This window comes from Centrocercus urophasianus, unplaced genomic scaffold (assembly GCF_019232065.1).
Source record: "Centrocercus urophasianus isolate 14NV4802_14NV808 unplaced genomic scaffold, USGS_Curo_1.0 seq_24, whole genome shotgun sequence".
NCBI lineage: Eukaryota > Metazoa > Chordata > Aves > Galliformes > Phasianidae > Centrocercus > Centrocercus urophasianus.
This window is the reverse complement of record NW_024884800.1, coordinates 17,825,852-17,841,191: the sequence shown is the minus strand read 5'-3', so window position 1 is coordinate 17,841,191 and position 15,340 is coordinate 17,825,852. Positions and strand designations below refer to the sequence as shown.

The window sequence follows — 15,340 nt, the reverse complement described above, 5'->3', positions numbered from 1 at the left end:
AGCATGTATGCAGAGACACTGCCTGGAGCAATGCGACGATAGAGATTTAAGCTTGCTGCAGTATAGTTAAAACAAAGCAAAACAAAAAGGTAACAGTTCTTGAACATTTTGAAGATGCGTTTAGCTCTGCTCTGCTTTGGGGATTAAGAGCATATTATTATGATTCATGCTCAGCTCTGTGCTTACTGAGAAAAGGCTTGCTTTGTAATTTATGCACTGTGATTTTGCAGAGGCGCCCAATAATGTTGCAGTGCACAAATGTGTTTCGATTATTTTTAAGGAAAAAAGCTTCAAATGAGTATGAAAAGATTTCTTTAAGCTAATGTATAAATTAATCACCTTTTGAGATGATTCTTTGAAATTGTAAGCCATTTTAACACAGGGATATAAGGACGTTTTCTTAGCAACTACAATGGGTGAATGAACCCATTGTCAAAACTGCATTCAATGTAACACAACATCCATTTAATGTTTTGTCATCAAATTAAGATCCAATGAAAAAGGCCAATAAATCTATTCTGCACTGAAGTATATTTTCCAAGGATGACATTTTTCTTCAAAGTGAAAAAAATCCACTGCACACTAACACTGTGCCTCCATCCATTTCTAAAATTCCCTTTAGTAGGGACATAACTTGGCAGATTTTCCCCTAATTAGGAGGTAAAGACTATATGTAAACAATAATATCCTGTTGTACTTGGTACCAAAGTAGCAGACGTTTATTGCCAGTGAATAGAAATTTGTAGTCTGGCTGTTTGCAGAGTTCATACTTGAAATTCCAGAAATAACAATATTGGAGTAGCCCACTTACAGGTGTAATTCATCATCAGAAAGCTCTCGGTCTTTTGCTGACTGCTAATGTTCACACTCTTCTACACTTGGTTTCCTTGAGATCACAAACATGCTTTATTAAAGGAAGTATTTTTAACATGAAATACAGGTTCTTTGACTAAGTCACCATTTTACAGTTAAGAATTACGATTATTTGTGGAAAACATAGATTATTTTGAATGGAGAGGGGAAATAGCTTTTGGGATATGGTAAGGAGGTATTATAGGAACATATCCTGACATACTGACCCTGTGTGCCTTATGTTAACTTCACCAAGATGACAGAACCAGACTTTTTACAGTAGCAAACCGATGGCAGTTGTTGTCTTTCGCAGTTTGGACCATTGTTTAAGGTATTATGTGATATATGATATCCCTGTTTAAGGTATTGTGTTATACATGATGTCCCTTAACAGCCCTTTTTCATTTTATTTACTTTTACCCAGCTCTATTGCAATTACAGTAACTCAGAATGAGTTTCCTAATAACCTTCCTCATTTTTATCACTTGTAAAGTTGTATTTCAGCTCATCGTCTGGACTTTCCAGTAAATGTATGGAATGTAGTAGGGAAGTAAGGGCATGAAAGGCCATTGAATACTGTAAAGTAGATGGAGAATGGTTGCTAGAATCTGAGGATTCTGTTGGAGAACTGGCAGTAAGATCTGAGATGGGATGAAATAAATGTGGAAGGTGTGTTCAGCTCTGGACAGGAGCTGTGATGGTGCCTGCACAACTCCTCAGGCTTCTCCCTTCCTTGCTCGTAAGGAGGCTTCTGAGAAATGGCACAGCTCTCCTAAGCAGTTATGAACTGGTTCTCAACACCTGCAGTACAAGTAACATAAACCCACCTTTACCACTCCTCCCTTTCTGGATGCATAACTTAGTAACAGGAGGAATCGAGGCAGAAGTGTTGTGATATCCTCAGTAAAATGTTGATACTCAGGTTTATGTCTTCATGTTAGCCAATCTGACCAACTGAGATGAACAGTTCTGTGAATTATAATGAGATTTGCAGAGCTAATTGGCTGAAGATTTGACAAAGAAACCTGAAGAAATACTCAATATGTAGAGAAGGACCTGAATAATGATTCCCCCTGAAAAAAAGACTGGGGCTGCCAGCTTGCTACTCATTGCATTTAGCTGTGTGAGATCATACTCATGCAGCAATTGCAGGTCGGTGATGTCCTTTTTCCCATGTGTTCCCTCAGACTTGCAATGTAAGATAGTTGTGTCCTGGGTTAACTATTGCAAGTATTTTGAGCTTGATGTCTGAAAGGTTTTGCTTCCCTAGGACAGCAGTGATTTGTGCAAGATGGGTCACTTGAGCTGTGAGATGACTCACCTCTGTAATTGGAGACTGGGTTTGTTCTTTATAAGAGCACACTGCGATGACTGCTATCCCAGATTTTCAAAGGCAGGATTTGGGATTGAAGGCTGTGAAACAGCAGTATTTCTGTTGGGTCCTTTTAGAATTTTGTCAACCTTTGTTTATTGGAAATGGGCCGTGGCATCAAATAAACTGCAGAAGGAATTCTTCGTGATAGTTTTATTGTTGTATTGTAATAGTTATTCGCTATATTTAGGGAGAATACAGATATACTGTGTCTGGTGTCTGAATAGGTGTTCTAAATGCATTTAAATATGCATTTGAATGATAAGAAATACTTAAACAACTTTATAACATCTGAAGCAGTAGGCATCTATAAGGCCATTAGGAGGAAGTTGTTAGAGTCACAGAATTGTTTGAGTTGGAAGGGACTCTTAAAGACCAGCTGGTCCAACTCTCCTGCAGTGAACACATATTCCTACAGCTCCTTCAGGTGCTCAGAGCCTCATCCAATTCACATTTGTCTGAATTTTTTAACCAAATAAGTGTTTCAGATTTTCTCACTGGTCTCTGCTGATACTGGTGTCTTGTGTCTCTTTTTGATCTTTCTGCTTTTTCTATTTATTGATACTGTGTGTATGTTTGTCGTTTTCAAAGAACACAGGGGGTGAAATGCCAGCAAGACTGCCTTAAGAAGGCAATTATAAGCTTTGCTCTTAACAGTGCTTGCAGTTGATTAGAAGGGCTGAATTTTCAAATTGTTTACTATTTCCTTTGCTCCGATGCTAAGAAATCTTACAGAGCAGGGAGCAGGATGCACCTAGGCCTGTACTTCCAGAGGTGCTGCCAGGAGCAGCCCTGTGCTCTTCTTCTTCTGATGGAAATGTTTGTGTGCAGAGTGCATGCAGAGTGCACACAGCCTTCAGCAAACAGTCTGTGCTGGCAGCAGATCGTTCAACAGGAATTTTGGAACCTGTGCTGTAACAACTGACTGTGCTGAGGCTTTAGATGCGTTCTGATGACTGGAGCCGCAGCTCTGCTGGGTGTTTGAACACATCTAGTGTTCCAGGTTTTGCAGAACTTTCCGGGTGACCCTGAAGGACTCTTTCAGTGAACCAGAGATCTTTAACTTGTTTGCCCTGTGTCAAGTTCTGAAAGATTCCCGTCTGTTAAATAAAATGGATTTCCTTCTAACACAGAACTAGGAGAGCAAAGCCCTAGTTTTTAATGAAATCTCATGTCGCAGAACTATGGAAAATATATTAATTTTGCTTAATTAGCAGCATGCGTTCTTAAATTCAGAGGTTTTAGCTTTATGTTTTGTGTAGGTCTTCAGAAGACTTCCAGGGAAAGATGATAAATGGCCATCTTAATTTCCTACATTCTCACTCTATTTTTTTTTCTGCTACTTACTCTGTGTAAGCAATGAATAAAGCTAAAAGTTAATTCATAATAGACACTAGTGAATATTTTAACGATAAGGATATCCTTTTGAAACAGCTGAAGCTCATACCGAATAAGAGATTGCCTTTTCCATTTTCTTTTAGGCTATGTTTTAATGACAGTCTTCATGCTGAACTTTTATCTGTACTAAATGAAAACTGAATAACATGTTCGGTTTGAACAGTGCTCCCCCAGCTCTGTCTTTCCTCTAGCCCTCTTCATGCCATGATACTTTTTTTCCTTCCTTCCTTTTCTAACACAAAGACCATATGGTTATAAATTAGATTGATTCATTGGGTTTTAAAACCCAGAAGCTGGCTGTTTCTACAGAAGGCCCTTGACTGCCTAAAGCTTATAGCAAATATTACTTCAGACTCATTTAGACTCATTTGTCTTTTGTTCTTTTTTTATTTATAATACTTTGATCGTGCTCTACTTGCTTAGTCTTAAGATAAAGAAGAAACAGACTCTGTCTCAATTTCTCCATCCTTCATTTTTTTTCTTCTTAGTTACCCTGTGGTGAACAGCAAATTTAACTGTTTGTTTTTAAAGCCTTGAAGGGTTTGAGCTTTCCTCATTTTCTGTTATTAACACGAGTTTTATTTTTCTGTCTGTGAGTTAACCTGCATAGAAAGGCTTGTGTGTATACTTCATGCTCAGGATGAAGAATGTGAAACAGGAAGATCGTACATTCATTTTGCTGTGCATTTGAGCATGGATTCTTTATTCAGAGAGTGTATCTCTTCTTTTTGAAGCATATAATAAATCTGACTGTGCGCTTCATTTGGTCTTTGAAAACAAAGTGGTGTCCTCTCGACGTGAGTAGGTTTCGTAACACAGGATGTGAAGCCGTCTGTAAAGATGTGCTTCTTAAGCTCTTCTTTCTGTTATTGCAGTGTCTCCAAAGCTTCTGTCCCCTCTCAGCTGTTCATGCCTTGTATTCTCCTGGGTGCTACAACTAATCAATCTGCTTTGTTTCCACCACAGCAAGACACAAGCAAGAAAATAAAAGACTTCTAAGAGGAAGTGTTGGTCTTGGAGATCTCTATTCTGTTGATCCTGGTGCACGTAGTTATACTGCTCTTGATCAGAGATGCAGCTGGGGAGAGAAAAATGAAATGGAGAGAACAATTAAAACTTGTTGTAACAGAAAGAGGATGCAGTTTTAGTTAAATGTATGTGTGCATATACGCATAAAGCATTCAGGCTGAATGAATTGCTGTGGCCTTGTGGCATCTGGGGATGTTGGAGGGCAGGGCCTGCTATTCAGCATATATCCAACGTATAAATTCAAGGTATTCAACTTCTATCCTATGCTGTATGCAAGATTTGACCTACGTGTGCAGAAGGGTTCCATTTCATTTTGCTTCTGGGATATGTTGGCAGCAGACCTTTGTCCCTTTCCGCGAACACAGAAAAATTTCCACACAGACAGTACTTGGGCGAGCGGAAGTTGAATGTTGGCAGCCAGAAAAGCAAACGTCTTTTGGCAGGCCTGCTTCTCCAAGGGACTCTGACAGGGAGCAGCCATCCTTGTGTCTTCCACAGGCCTGCTCCCCTTTGGAGCCAAGCACTAATTAAGCAGACCTCTTCCTTTTTGTTCCTCCTTTGAAGTCTGCCGCTTGCCTCTGGGAGAGGCTGATGAGGTACCCAAAGGCACGTTAGCTTCTTCCAGGCTCTCATAATGGGGAGTACAAACCCCGCATTGTGTTGTAGCAAAATCGTCCCATTGGGAGCTAATGACAAAAAGGTTATGGAAAATAATTAATAATCTTCCCCCTTTTCCCAGTATTACACAGCTACAGCCATCCTCACACAGTCTGTTGGGCATCCACACAGCTGTCCCAGCACAAGTAGAGCAGAACCCTCTTAGTGCTGGAGCTGACTTATCATTCAAAGACTGTGAAAAAGTGAAACTTAAGTTTTCGTGAATTTTAAGAGTTGATGGTATGGCCTTCTTTATGCCCCTCTCCCCTTCACCTTCTGCCTCCTTTATCTTCCCTGATCATGCTGGTATAGAGACAGTGGGGAAATTAGAGGGGAGGAAGTACAGAGTAATCTGAAGCAGACACCACTGTAACATGCACAGACTAGCTTTGTATATATATTACATAGAAGATTGCCCTTTCTTAGTACACTCCATTTTATTCAGAATGTCTCATATGCCATGGGACTGAACAAGTCTAGAGTCTAGAAACAATTTTCTCAGTATTTGTACAGTTCTTTCCCTCCTATGAAATGCTTTCTTTTCCCTTTCAGCTAACAATCGCAAATGGTTTATTTATTAAATACGTATGTCAGCCATTCTCCCAGGATTTTCATTAAGACATAACTTTGCATACTCTTCCTAAGTAGTGTAAAACAAATCTAAAACTTTAATTGACTGCAATAATTTCCTCAAATGTATTGACTGTCTGAAAATTATGCCACCAGAAATGAGTCTTAGGAACATAGTGTTTGTAAGCACTAAGTATTCTCAGTGCCTTGTTTGCTATTTCATTCAGAGGCAGTTGAGTTGTGACCATTTCTGCAATTCTTTCAGCTTTCCTGTCTTCACTGTAGCATCAATCCATGCTAAAGTCACTTTAACTAGCCCAGTCCGAGGAATTAGTTCTGTTACATCAGTATCAGGAGAGCCACACGAAGAAGGTGACCTGAAGAGCTTCATGTGGAGCAAGTGCTGAGGAAATAGGGAGGTCTATCAAGGTAGCCCACCTGGAGAAGGTGCACAGGGTTGGCTGAGGTAAGACCTCCGTGTGAAATGCAGAGAGGAGAAGCAGCAGGTAGCAGCTGCTGCTAAGCTGCTGTTGTCCTGGCTGGTTACATATGATGTGTGTTCAGTTCTAGGAAGGGTATCAAACTTGCATGTACATGCATTCAAATGACATCTTCTCATATCAAGGAAAAAAAAATTCTTGTTTAAATGGTGAAATGATCAACTTATAATGTCACAGAATATCACAGAATACTTAAAAATAGCAAGCAATACAAATTTAGCAGAAAAGTAGTGGGACAAGTGTCTGATGAGCCCAGGAGGGCTGTGCTCTTAGGAGATGTGCTGGTGTCAGTGTGAGCTGTGCAGGTGTCAATGTGAGGATCGTACTGTTGGGTCACTGCTGGGACTGGCAGATTGAGGCACTGGGCAAACTGAGTCAGGTTTCATAAAGCTATTTTGGAAGCTGGGAGCTGGGAGCAGCACATAGGTTCTCAGAAATTTGTGCTCCACATATCCCACTAAACTGTGATTTCCTCTCAACGTGAGCAGCGATTTGCAAATTTCCATCTCTCTCCTTAACATTCAATAGGATGTGACATGTTTCTAAAGAACTGGAAAGGGCAGAGATTATGATTTAAAGTGCAGAGTGGATAATATTTGCAAAACTGGGTTATTCAGCCTTTGGCTGCAGGTTGCCCAGGTAGATGAGCCTAATTTATGCAGAAAGGGAAACATGCTATTTGCCAAAAGGCCTGCTCCTTGCTACCATGCTTCGTGGATGGATTCAAGGGAAAGGAAGAATTTCACTAGAGGCAAATTTCAAAGTCAGCATAAGGAAATTTCCTTACATATATTTCCACTCAACACTGAGCAATCAATAAAGCCACTGAATCTGTATCTGAGGTGTTTTCTTCAATGTGTACAAAATGGTGAATCTTTTCCCCTTATTTTAATGCTAGCCTGATATTTAGCCATTGCCAAACACTGTTATTTCCTTTTTTTATAAAAAGATACACTTATCCAGTAGTGCAGTTACTCTCATTACTGCATACATTAGTCCTCAAGGTTCTGTAAGAAAGTTTATTTATCAGTCTTTTTTTACTTGCATGACTTTGGTAGAGTTGCTTTCCTTCCATTTGAGAATTACTACTCGAGTATTTTTGCTAGAGACTGGCAGATGATTTACTGTTATCTTCCTCCAAAATGAACAAAGATAGCTGAATTTCTGTCGCGATTGCTGCCTATCTCCCACTTCTGCTTTTATGCCGCTTCTGTCTTCTGCCCTATTTTTGGAGTCTGCATTCCATCCCCCTCTTTCTCAGCCATACAGGGTCACACAAATAAAAGCTGGCAGGGATCGACTATTTGAGGAATGTGGTACAGAGGAAGAGATTCAGATTTTGAGGAATGCAAACTAAGGATCTATTGCTAATCTCCCAGGTTTTATTCCATATCTCTGTCATAACACCTTTCTGTAGTTTCAGGGTATCACTAGAATGCAGCTGCAACTGCTCAGCTCCATTTTCTTTAACTAGCAAAGTTCTTTAATAGCTGCATTTTTGACCACATTATGACTCTGATTTGGGAAGAGAAAGGCAAGTAAAGATGAGCTGTAGTGACACTAGGTAGATGAGAGGAGAGGGAAAGCCTCTTGTGGACTTGAGAAGAACTGAGGACCATGTGCTTACCATCTGAAGGAGGGACAGAGGAAAAGGGAGCTCAATCATCTTTTTCTTGTGGATTTCAATGTTGCTAATCTTGGAAGGATTGAAAGTCAGCTTTTGGCAGGCCCAATGTGCTTTTTCAAGCAGTGTTTTACTTCTCTGCCTAGGCAGTGACCTATAGCAACTTTGTGTTATAGAAGCACTGAACTACCCATCACATACTGGCAGGAAGCTGTGCTCTACCTGTAGCTCTGCACTGCCCTGTGCAGAAGGAAGTACAAAAAGCAGAATACAGCAATGCTGCTTTCACAGAGGAAGAAGAAGAATAATCTGAGCTATGGGAGGTCAGCGTGAAGAGGAATAAGAATTGCAATTTACCTTTGCCAAACAAAGCTGTAGGGCGCAGTAGAGTGAAGCAAGAGTGCAGGAAGTGCTTTCATTCTGGCTCCATCTTCCCTTATGTATGACTATGATGTGGTTTGAGCAATCACCCAGGTTTTGGAATCGCTGTCAAACTAGCCAGAATATCTGTGTGTGGAGGCTGCAGCTTGAAAATATGTAATTAGTTGCTATTTAACCCCCCTTTTTTTTTTTCAACAGAAAACACATGATGAAGTGATCAGTGGCAACGATGGGAAAAATTGATGTATTTTAAAAAATATGGCTAGAGGTATATTTTGGGATGTTTTAGGCCATAAGCATAAATTAATCGGGAACTTCCTCAGTAGACTGTAGTCATTTTCAGAACTTTAACTGGACCATATTTCTACACAAAAGTAGCACAGTTCGCTTCTCTGACAATCTTACTTTGCTCTACTCTTCCTCTTCTGTCCTTCCATTAAGTGATGTTTAAATTGCTGCCCTTTACTCTTTGTGATGTCCTTCAGTCTGAACCATCAATTTATGTTGCTTCAGTGCTCAGTCGTTTCCCCAGCTCAAAGCCCACCGCAGCCTTTGGTTATGTCCTGGTACAGCCATGGTAAATGCATCACTCTTCTTACCTAGTAAATTGATCTAGCTGATGTGCATGGGCTTTCCAGCTGGAAATAACCTGTCACTGCCTCAGGCTGTTCTTTCTGTTTCTTGCTTTTGTAACTATCCTTGTAAACAAGAACTATGTCTGCATTTAGATCTACATTGTGTGAGAGGGCTTTTGCTTCTGATTGCCAGAACGGACCTTTAAACAAAGCATATGTATAAATGAAAAGTTATAATATATGATTGTGTGATTGATTCTTTTTTTCTCCTCCTACTGGCACTTCTAGTACAATAAACTTACAAGCAGCGACATTTAAAGCTTAGATCTTTTCTATGAAGGCTGTGGTATTTACATACTATGCTGTCCAAGTAACTGACTGTGATCATAACTACTCAGTGTCTGACACAGCAGTGATGTTCTCAGCAGTGAATAGAGGCTCCCTGTCTGTGCACAGGACTTTTGCTAGTTGGACAAATGCATTATTGCAGCCCCGAAGCACAGGCCTTGGGATCCATTTTTACAATGCTGTCTTCAACAGAGATCTAATAGAAATGCCCCGTCATGTTGTGTTGAGGCTCTGCCAAAGCACGCAGAGTCGTGAACATCTTGTTTCTGAAAACGTGATTCAGAACCATCTGCACTTCTGAACAGATTCAGGCTATGCTCATAAGAGGGGACAGCAGAATTATAGCTGAGTCAGGAAATGCTTTTGCCTTACTGATATGAATAGGATCTAATCCAGCAGTAATCATAAAAATAACTGATTATCTGTGCATGAGCGGAACATGTGAAAGTTTCTCCAAAGGAGAAAGAAAAGGATTAATCAGATCTATTTCTAATACATCACTTCATTTGGTACTTTTATTCACTCTCTTCAAAAATTATTTTCTTGTTTCCTGGCACTTTTCAGTGTATTTTCAGTATGTGAGAATTGTTGAATTACTTCATGGATCTGCCTTTAAATTTTTGCCATTCTTTTCACGGGGCTATTTTTGCAGATGAGAAGATCTGTGTAATATGGATTACACCAACTGTGTCCAAATTCCACCACAGTCACTTGAAACATTTTCATTATGTTTAGCTTGTCTTTGATGCCATGGAGTTCACAGCAGATTCAGCAGCAAGTCTTTCCAGTTGTGCACTTCCTGGCTAGGCTCAGATGACTAAATATTTACCAGAGAGGGAGCTTTGCTGATTCTCAGGAAATTTGGAGAATAAGCAGAAGACTTACAGATGAACTCAGAGCAATTCTGAGCTGAGGTTTTCGGTTTCATTCCAAAGGCAGCAATGAAAGATGTAGGGAATCCCAGAGCCAAAGCATGGCTGCGGTGGGTGGGAGGATGGCCAGCTCTGCCCTGGGCTGCCTGTTCCTGGGAAAGAAGTACGCTCTTATTTTTAAATGGGTTTTAAATGCCTTGAATTGGTGGAATGGTAAAGTTAACGGACCCTTTCACTTTTAAGTGTCTTACATACGACTTGTTTTTCTGTTAACATCTGAATGGCAGTCAGAATTATAGAAAAGAATCACAGAATCACCAAGGTTGGAAAAGACCTCCAAGATCATCCAGTCCAACTGCCCACCTATCACCAATTTTTCCCATTCAATCATGGCACTCAGTACAAACATCTAAATTTCCCTTGAACAACTCCAAGAAGGGTCATGTTCTTTAACTACACTTCATATCCAGACAAAGATTTCTGCCTGTCGTATTTATTCAGTGCATAGTTGTCTCTTACTGGTTTATTTCTGAATGTATTTAAAAGATTAATAAATCTTTGGCATTCTTACAAGGAATGTACATGTTAGCATTTCCACACGTGCAATGGAAACATGCAAGCAAATGAATCTTACCATGCAAACCAAGAGTCTTGGTTATCTCCTACCTACCTCTAACTCACTCCAAATAAACAAAATCAAAACAGAAGTTGACAATGAATTGTACAAAGTCTTGTCTTTCTGGTCAACCTTTTCAAAGAAATGTAACGTTATGATGTGCCAGATATTTTTAATTGGAAAGAAAAATGTGATAATCTCTGCAAACATGGACTTCTGATATTTATGTGTCTGTATTTATATACAAACACTAAATTGTTTTTATACATAAATATTGTTTGTGTTTAAATATTTATCTTGGAACTAAAATATTCAACCGAGGTCATCTAAGTGTCAGTCCAGATTAATATTTTAAATCGATGTTAATTCCTTTTCTTCTTTTCCTGTCTGCCTATGATACATGGAGGGGTAGGTGAGCAGAATACTGATATTAGGGCAGTTTGCACCTTCACAAGTTGGAGCTTTTTAGGAATCTTGCAGTTAAAGCCGAAGCCGTTAGATGGTGCCATGCTGTAACCAGAATTTTCTCTTTGTCCACTTAAAACTAGACGTATGTTTTATCTGGCATGATCTTAAATGACTGACCCTATTCTTCTAGCACACTGACTTGTATTGGTCAGCCTTAGCCATTATGCTCAAAACCCAGACGATAAATTAAACCTGTAGAATTTTTTTTTTTATTTGTTTCAGTGAGAAGACTGCACCATCCTGAAGATTCAACAAAAGAGAAGGCAATGGCAGGACAGATTTACTGCCCCTTTTTCAGTTGAAAGCAGTGCGCAATCTAAATGATTTATTTGTTTGCTAGCCCTGCATGGTGTTGTCTCCTGGGTTATCATTCACCTAAATGGCCAATGTAGTACAATGAAAATGATGGTACGGTTACAAATTCACAGCAATTTACTGGTTAGAATCTGAAACTGGTAAATTATTTAATTTCCATTTTTTTCAGTTACTGCTCAAGGTTGAAAACTTAGGCATGGAATGTTAAGAAATAGAAGAGTATTCAGCAGCTTTGGAAGTCCAGATTGTAAAACTGTGGTGATAAAATGATGGGGTTTATTGTGTGTATAAATGCAATGCACTTAGGCTTTTGTACAGCATTTGACTTACTACTATGTGACAGTCTGATACAAAAAATTAACTCTCTACAATACTGGTAAAGCCCACCTCAAACGGAGTGAGTGCTGATCCAAGAGTAGTTGTGCTGGGGGCAGCAGTGTCCAAGGGGGACTGTTTCTACCAAGGCTATGCAAGGAGTGGCAGCAGGCCTGGCTCTTTGCTTTCACAAAGTAGAAGTAATATTGATGGTACTGACTCTGCTTCTGTGAGCTGAGCATCTGCGAGTCCCTGCAAAACCCTAAAAACTGAAGACTAGCATTTTACCTTGGTTGAACCAGTGAAGCGGATGCCGCAGAGAGTCTGATGAGAATTTTTACCTTGCTTTCCATTATGTTAAAACTCCAATAGCATTCGTCTCAACAGGGCAGTGGGTTTAAGGCAGGAAGAAAATTAATTCTTTGCCAGTTGTCATTCTACTCATACTTTTTAGATTGCACAAGTGTTTTATTTATTGCTAACTGTGCTGGTTTGTTTGGCATTATTTAAGGTGATCTGGGAATGCACTGTAATGCACATGGGTCACTCTGACCAGGGAGAGCCTACCAGCTTCTCAGAACGGGCTCCTGGTCACTAAAAGTATTTCCTTAGATTTGTTGTTATTGAAGACGTTACAGTCCTGCTGATTTATTTATTTATTCACTTACTTATTAAATGGCACTGTAAAGAAGTAGTTGAAGTTCAGAACACAGTAACCAGAATTTTAAAGCTGACTGCAACGTAGGTTGGGAAGGAGACTGAATTCTAAAGCAAGTTTTGTAGCAGAGCTAATAATTCTTGTAAATGTAATGTCTGTGTGAGATATGAACTCTAATAATATTTATAAACTCCTGAAGCTGAAATTTACTACAACACCAGATCCGGATGGTGAAAATGCACCAGCTACAGATACTGTTGCAATAGGAGGAGACACAAGTATGTGAGGAAAGTAGCAGTGACCAGTTCCCTGTATTCCACTCCCAACCACTTCCTCGTTTCAACGATCTCCCAAAATAAATGTAGTGGCTGCTAAGAACCCACATGGTTGGTTTTCAGAAAAAGGCTGGTTACATCATCAGGAACCTGACATTTATTCTGCAACATCCAGTCCTGGACTTTCCTGGATGTGCTGTTCTGTTCTGTCTATTGGTACCAGAAAGCAGCAGAAACCACAGGGAAAGGAAAGCAGCAGTGTGTCTTAACAGCCACAAAAGAGATGTTGCACTGTCCCTCCGTCCACTTTGTCTTTTGGGTGAGAAGATGACATCCACCGCTCTCAGCTTGTGTGTCAGGTGTGGCAATGCAAGTGAAGCTATCTTTATTGCTGCAGTTGTTTACTTACTTGATAAAGTTATGAATAGAAATGACTGGGGCTAACACAGAGTGTGACTGCAAAAAAAAATCCACCCAAAGCCACAGAGCAGGAAAATATGTTCCAGTGCATCTCAGTAGACTAGAAGGAAAGTGAAGTAAAGAAAGGGGAAAAAACAAAAGCCGCTTACCGTGAAGCTCTGGGGACAGCCGCATGTTTGTCATCTGTAAAATCTTGCTTTATTTTGTGACTCCTGCATGGTGGGGGAAAGATGGACAGTTGCTCTGGTGAATAACGTTGATTAATACATCACTGCAATGTAATTTAAGGCAAACTTCTGCTTCATCTTCTCTTTCTCCTGACACAAGTAATCGAAATATGGCCATGTTGGAGAGAGGATGGATAATGAATAAAGAAAGCTCCTTCAGACTTTTTATAATTAAAAAAATATTTTTAAAAATCTATCATTAGCAAACAGTGTCAGAAGAGACACCTTCTATTTAGTGAATATTCTCTGAAGAAAATCCTCACCGGTGACTTCCTCTTTTTTTTCTTTTTTTTGTTTTAAATTATTTTCTGGTTTGTTTGTTTGTTTTTAATTTTCTTTCCTGCCAACTCAGTCTGCATTTAGCTAGACAGAAAATTAAAAAAACATTCCAAGGAGAACCCACAGATGCATGCTTGTTCTGAAATACTATGAAATCAAATTAATTCAGGGTATGGTTAAAGTGGAGACCTAGTGAACTGAATGGAAAAACAGAATGGGATGGGATTGGATAGAGTAGAGTAGCATAGAGTAGAGTAGGAGGGAAGGGAAGGGAAGGGAAGGGAAGGGAAGGGAAGGGAGAAGATAGTTATTATGTATTAAAGCTAGGGTACATCTACATAAAAATTGCTCACAAAGGGCAAAGAAAAATGGCTAGGCAGAATGTGATGGAAGAAAATTACTTACACTCCACAGTAGACGGATGTTTGGGTTTAGTGAAATAATATTTACTGATAGGAACTTACCTCTGTATACACATATAAGCTCTTATACAAGAAGTTTATTCATTGTTTTTTTTCACCAAGGATTTTCCTGATGCCTGCGGATCAAAGCCCAAGAGCTGCAGTTCCCTTGTGCAGACTGCAGAATCCATTTCAGATGAGCAATGCGCTTTGGGAAAACCCTGAAGCCAGGTAATAAATGATGCACATGTCATAAACTTTCTTACACTGATCTGCTCTATGGCAAAATGCACAGGAAAGGACTCATAGGCTGAGACACGTGTGGATCTCTGCAAAAAGTGCTGATTCACTTCCATTTATACTTTCACCGTCTTTCAGTAGCTATTCACAGCATTCATGTATCAAAACACATTCGGGTTGTTTTACCACCAGAATATATGGTATGAGGAAAGTAAACAGAAGCATTTGCCAGGAATGTTGAAAATGCTGCAGCCCCAGCACAATTTCTCAGCAGTTTACCCCAAGGGTAAAAAAGTTGCGAAGAGTGAGATTTTTCTTAGTAATGTCTCAATTCAGAAGAAATTTTGACAAAAGAGATGACTGTAGGCATGAGATGTTTTGGGTGGTGGAAATACCTAAGTGCTATTGACATCAGTAGTGCAGGTGTTTTTGAACGCCTTTTTGCATGCTGAAGACAGAAAGCTCGGGTACTTTGTGGTGTAGCTGATAATTCACAGTGGGTTGGGAATGTGTAAGCTGCAGCATCTGTCGCACTGTTGCTATTCTTGGGGACGGGGACTGCGTTGATTACATCTTTAACTGCTCATGTTTATTGTTTGTTAATGGAAAAAGTTAGTGTGTTGCCTGACTAAAGGGCTTTCTGTATGTGTGTTTATGGAACCCTTCTCCAGGTGGAAATAAGGAACACCCCTAGAAAAGAATCATTGTCAACTCAAAGCAGCGTACAAAGACACAAAGCTCCCAGTGGCAGAGATCCTTGCCAGCAGGGTTCCCATCCGAACAGAGGAATCCTTTGAAAGATATTTCTCTTCTACAGAGTACTGCAAATGCCCTATACATAAAACCTCATGAGCCCTGGTTTTATTTTGGACAGCAGTAGAAAAAAAGAGGGATTTTTGTTTCTTTCTCCAGAAAGTGTAGCTGACTCACACAGGAGGCAGATGGTCG

The 15,340-nt window shown here is 39.8% G+C and overlaps 1 long non-coding RNA gene across 2 annotated transcripts in view; it reads left to right on the top strand.

The window, feature by feature from the left end:
• Window positions 1-14,377, top strand: part of LOC122163911 — a 41,063-nt gene extending 26,686 nt beyond the window's left edge. For both annotated transcript variants that reach the window (XR_006170073.1, XR_006170075.1), the window contains one exon: window positions 14,276-14,377. This is a non-coding gene — a long non-coding RNA (uncharacterized LOC122163911). The remainder of the gene's footprint in view (window positions 1-14,275) is intronic.
• Window positions 14,378-15,340: the final 963 nt, after the last annotated feature.